Source organism: Chenopodium quinoa, unplaced genomic scaffold (genome assembly GCF_001683475.1).
Source record: "Chenopodium quinoa cultivar QQ74 unplaced genomic scaffold, ASM168347v1, whole genome shotgun sequence".
NCBI classification, from domain to species: domain Eukaryota; kingdom Viridiplantae; phylum Streptophyta; class Magnoliopsida; order Caryophyllales; family Amaranthaceae; genus Chenopodium; species Chenopodium quinoa.
In genome coordinates, this window is record NW_018742390.1 from 1,182,904 (window position 1) to 1,188,839 (window position 5,936).

The 5,936-nt window shown below is 33.2% G+C and overlaps 1 long non-coding RNA gene across 1 annotated transcript; it reads right to left on the reverse strand.

Annotated features, from left to right (window-relative positions):
* Window positions 1-3,174: 3,174 nt before the first annotated feature.
* LOC110699411 lies at window positions 3,175-4,538 on the reverse strand. The gene is made up of 2 exons (XR_002506892.1): window positions 3,625-4,538; window positions 3,175-3,460 (listed from the first exon to the last, which is right to left on the reverse strand). It is a non-coding gene; the product is annotated as an uncharacterized LOC110699411 (long non-coding RNA).
* Window positions 4,539-5,936: the final 1,398 nt, after the last annotated feature.

Sequence of the window (5,936 nt, forward strand, 5' to 3'; positions counted from 1 at the left end):
AACTAAATTAGTTGCGCGCACCCTCTGCGCGCAACTCATAAGATTGCGCTGGTCATGCCAACGCAACTTCTTGACTTGCGCTGATAAACACCGAAAAAAATAAATAAAATAAAACATACGTACGTGTAATAGGAGTCGACTTCCTGCGAAACTGTTTTCGTTATGATCTCCACTAAGGCGATTCAAGCACAGAACGGTTTCCGCCAAAACCAAAGGAGCGGGTGAATGACATCCCTCTATTTGTTGTACTATGGACACCATTGAATAATCTCCGTATTCTTTGTATGTCCTAAGTAAACAATTAACAACAAGACAATAACATTGATATGTCCATTTTATATAGTAATTTACCCCCGTTCCTTGGTCATAATTAGTAGTGTTTTTGGCTCTTTCGAGCCACTTTTATTACTAATTTGTGTTTTCTAGTGTTTTCGTAGTCTTTGTTGAGTTTTGTAGGAAATTGCGCCTTTTGAGCATTTTCTCGGGTTTTTCATGGAGCGACTATGGGAATTAGAAGTGCACGATCATCTTTGATGCCCAAGGCCGGTTAGAGTCATCGAGCCGGTGATTAAGGGCTCGGTAATTGGGATCCGAAGGAATTTGGACCGAGTATTCACGACCCGAAGAGGAAATCCGGATTGGGCCGAGAATACAAGCCCAATCGAAGTTCGAGCCTCAAAGTGGAGCAAGGGCCCGATCGGGCAAGAGGTTGCACGATCGGGCGCGGCGCGGCGTTAGTGCTGTGCGTGCTTATAGCGCGCCCAATCGTGCGAGCGTCTAGCACGATCGGGTGATGCTGCGGAAAAGGAACGCGAAGAAAAAGGCGGGCCCGGTCGAGCAGCCCTTCGCCCGATCGGGCGCGTGTTTTTATGGAGCCTGATTAGTTTAATTTTTCTTTTTGTTTTAGAAAACGTTAAGTACGAGATTTGTACGGAATTTTGATCACCTTCTTTCTTAGAATTTCTCTCTCTACTTAGAATATTTCTCTCTCTTAAATTCTCTCTCAACTTTTGTTCTTAATTATTTCCATTAATTCTAGATTTCTTTTTGGTAACAATTTCTTCTCTTTTAATTTCAGTTATTTTACTTACTTCTTTGATTATGATTTTATTTATTTATTTGATTAGTTTAGTTATGATGACGTGTGAGTAGTTTTATTTCTAGGGTTTATGGGGATCTAATAAATGATATGAAGGGGTAATTTTGTGATTGTCAATTATCAATGCTTGGTTGATTTCCTATTGATTGATTTAATGCTATGCAATTAGGTTTGGCCAGATTTAATTGTATGAGTTTAATAATATTAATTCGAGAGTCGACAGATGAGAATTGATGTTTAGGCTTATTTCAATAGGCGGATTAATTTATAAATGGTTAAGTCGAGATTCGACAGATGAGATTTAATACCGGTAAATTAACTCTGTGATTATAATACATAGCGAAATCCCTTTATAATCTGATTAACTAATGCTTGATGATTGCTTATTATGATTTGCCCTGCAATATTGTTTATTAGTGAACCTAAGCCCTAGGCCTTTTAATATTTGATTTTCTCCCTACTTTATTCCTTTCGACCTTATTCTCCGTAGTTTAGATTTTATTCATAAAAATATTGGTTATTCAGATAATTTAGACTATAATAATTAATTAGGAATAGAAAGACCTGTTTCCCTGTGTAGTTCGACCCTACTTCCCTATCTACTTTAGTTAGAGGACATAGGTAATTATTTTTTATTAGGGGATACGACTTTACCCTGTCAAACATAAAGCACGAATTTTAAAGCGTTGTTTAGTCATGTTGTCACGAGAGGCGACGAAGTGTTCAATAAATTGAATTAAATTCACGCCTTCTTCAGTTCCTATGTTGATCATATCATTATCGGACAAACCAAAAAATCTTTAAAATATAGGTTTGGGATCCGACAATGTAGGCGAATAAGTCACAGGGAGAGTGTTTGTAGGGAAACCTAGCAAGAACTCGAACTCACCAGGAAGGGGGACAATTTCATCCCCTCTAAATAAGAAAAGATGGTAGTTAGAGTCTCAATGGTTGACTGCGACATGAAGAAAATCAAAGTTAACCACTAATTGCATATAATTCAATAAAGGGTCCAAGTGATAAATTTTGAAAGCTAGTTTGTCCTTAGTTGAAAGGGAAGTGACCCATTGCTTCAAACGTTGTTCAAAGGTCTTCACCATTGTTCAAAAAAAAAAAGAGAGAGAGAATAAGATTATAGAGAGATTAATTCTTTTTTAATTTCTTATGTTACTAAGTGAATGAATGCGAAATGATCAAAAGCCTACACAAAACCACGTTTAAATAGACCCAAGAGTGGCAAATTCGGCTTAAAGGAAAGTTCATTGACAGTAGTTGCGCGCGACTCCTGAGTTGCGCGCGACAAAAATACATGCGCGTGACAGCCGCGCGCAACTCACGAAAATGCACTCGACTCCCATGACGCGGCATGTAATTATGGTTAATTTCCGTATTTTGGCTCATATAATGACGAAATCTTCACGAGATCATAAGACGAATCATCACTACTACAAAAAAGGCTTTAGAAAATGGTTAGAATAGGCTTTATAGAACGCCTTAGAACCGTTCTTCTGCTAAGCGATGTGTAAAGTATATAGATCGCCTTGAAGAGGCGTTCTATATGTTAAACAATATAGTACGGTTCTTTGTCATAACCGTTCTCTTTTCCCTTCTTGGATTTAGAAAATAATGAAGGAAAAGAGAACGGTTAGAGTACTTAACCATTCTATATAATCCTCACAAAATAGAATTGTTACCTAAGACAACAGTTCTATAATCCTTTTTTTAAAAAAATAAAAAATAAAAAAGCCAAAATCGCTAGCTTATACATCTTCCTATATTCTTGTATTTCCAACTGTATTTTTCTTGTATATGCTTGTATTTATATAATATCCAGCAAAAAAAAATTATGCATTTCTTATGTATAAATACTCCCGAATTATATAAGATGGAGTACATATATTAAAAGCACTACCAAATTCAAAGGTTTCAATTAAACAATAAATAAAAAAGTATTAAATAAAATATAATGTTTTCATTGCTACTAACAATCTAACATGTTTGCTGTGATGTATCTCGAAATGGTAATACAATTAAAAGCAAAACAAAAGCCAAGAAAACAAAATGCACATGCAAACTAAGAAATTAAACTCAGAAAAATAATTTCATTACTTTGTAATATACACTGTATTATACTTAACAAAATTTTTGCTCAACCTTGATAAAAGCCCTGATTATTGACATGGCATAATCTAATCTTGCGCTTGAGTAACCTCGGAAAATTATACTTCGTATGTCAAACGCCGAATTTTTGTTCCTTGCTTTTTTCATATAACTTTGAAGATTATTTTTCTTAAGCTAAGCAACCAAAATTTGCATTCTTCATTGGATGACCGAGATTAAAACCCAAGTTCTGTGAGCTGCCTATATTTTATAAGCAGGGTTAAATAAAATTAGCAATCACAACTTTACTAACAAACAATAAATTCTTATACCACACATCTAAACAGAAAACCCAATTCAACAACAAAACATCACGAAACTGTATATGATGATTTAAAAATGAAGATAAGGAAAGGAAAACTCACAAAAACTAGAGGAGAGAAGCCCGTCAATTAAGAGCACGACAACACTTCAATGGAGAACTCGAAAATTGTTTCAACGGAAAACCAGGGCGGGAAAGGTAACGACGGAGGCAGCAATTTCCGAGCTTTGCCGACAACGCCGACACCACTATCACCGCTGACGGGATAAATCATCGAGATTTAATCATATCGACCGTAAAAAGCCATAAAATCCTTAACAAATACATGAAGATAATCGTATAAATGAATAATTTCTATAATTAGATTGTAGAACGCTAACCAAATTCAATTGATAGATATATAAATTGATACTAGATGAGAATAAATAATCAATACAAATTTTAGATATATCCAATAAATTGAAATTGTATTTTTTTATTGCTAAAATCAAATGAAAACGGAGTATGTATATGGAAGTTGAGCAATACAGCTTGAGGAAAATGAAAGAGGAGGCGGCAGGCGGGTAGGATAAGAAAGAAGTGGGTTAGGTTTGCTAAAGTATCAAAGTAATTGCCCAATTTAAAAAATAAAAGAGGGATAAACTATTTGTGGACGGGCTTTTCAAAATTAACTGGAAAAATACTTTGCGGTTATATACTTGTTTGAGTACATTGTTTTATTCTTTTATTAGTTTAATAAAATAAAATAATTTTTTAATGTTATAAAGTATAGAGAACGGTTAGGTTCTTAACTGTTTCATATTTATTACTTTACACAACGCCTGCTACAGGTAACCGTTCTATGTAGTTGCAAAGAACGCTTTTTCTACCCAACCGTTCTATATGTTGCGTTTCATTTCTTGTTTTTGTAGTAGTGCATACGCTTGCTTTCTAACACTTTGTGTCCCTTTTCTTGCCTACTTTTTATTTTTCTTTTATTTTCTTTTATTATTTTCTTATTTTCTTGTTTTCTTTTTATTTTCTTTTATTATTTTCTTATTTTCATGTTTTCTTTTAATTTTTCTTTTTTCCGTTGTTTTCCTACTTTCTTTTTCTTTTTCTTTTTATTTTTTTTTTATTATTTTCCTACTTTTGATTTTTCTTTTTTCTTTTTCCTTCTTTTTGTCTTCTTTTTTGGAGTTTGTTTATTTTTTCGAGGGGGGTAAGTCGGGAACCCTTTCCCTCCCTCGAAAATTTTTCGCATTAATGTACACATGAAAAAAAATGATATATATAAAAATGTATCATATATATTGTAATCCCCCATATTTTTAAATATATTATTAAGAGAAATTATTTATTATTTATAATATTTATTTGTATTTTTCCGGAATTTAATTTCAAAAGTTTCAATTTTTAATTTTGGGTCGAAAATTATTTTGGTACAAATTTTTATAAATACCTTCCTTCTATAATTTATGTCCAACAAACAAACCTAACCCACTTTACTTATTTAATTGGCCCATTAATTTTGAGGCCCAATTTTACTACTTACCCTACACCACTCTCTCTCCTATAAATACCCCATACATCCCCAAATTTTTCCCCACACAAAAAGGTTAGTAAAATCTCTTTTCTTTATTTTATTTCTCTTATTTTCCCTTTATTTTTCTTTTCTTTTAATTTTTTTTCCTTTCTTTTTCCTTTTTCTTTTCTTTTCTTTTTTTTTTCTTCTTTCCCTTCCCTCCTCCTTCACGTGCGGAAATCCTCACTCACACCACCATTGCTGCCACCTGCTGGCCGGACCACCTGCCGCCGTCGCCGGCGAACACCAGCCCAGCCACCATGCGTGGTTGCTCCTTCCTCTCTCGCCTTTGTTTTTCTTAAACTGCTTAAAATAATTAATTTTGTTTATGTTTTGATTTTTGTAGTATAAAGATTATATTTTTAGTATCAAATTATATTTTTATGGTATAAAGATTATAAATTTAAGATTATATTTATGGTATAAATTTTCAGATTTTATGAATTATAAACCTAGGGTTTCAATTTAATAAAATTGGGATTTTAGGGTTCTAATGAGCAATTAAATTGGGGCTTTTGTTCCTATTGCATTTCTAATGATTAATTAAGCATAAAAACATGTTTTTAATGAAGTTTTAAGGACTTTTAATCAAATTTATATTGTTGAAAATTTGTTTAAGTGTTAATTTGTGATTATTGGTTGTTTTCTAGGAGGTGATTATACCCTAGGAGACTTTTAATTGATTAAAAGTCTCACAAAGGATTGTTTATACGAGGTACGTACATGTCTACTTCGTTGTAAGTAGTATCATGTTTAGGTACCAAAGAAAAGAACTTAGTTTCATGATTAGAGAACACTTGGATGGAAATTGTTTGGTTATACATTGATTTATGTATGTGCTTATATTTATG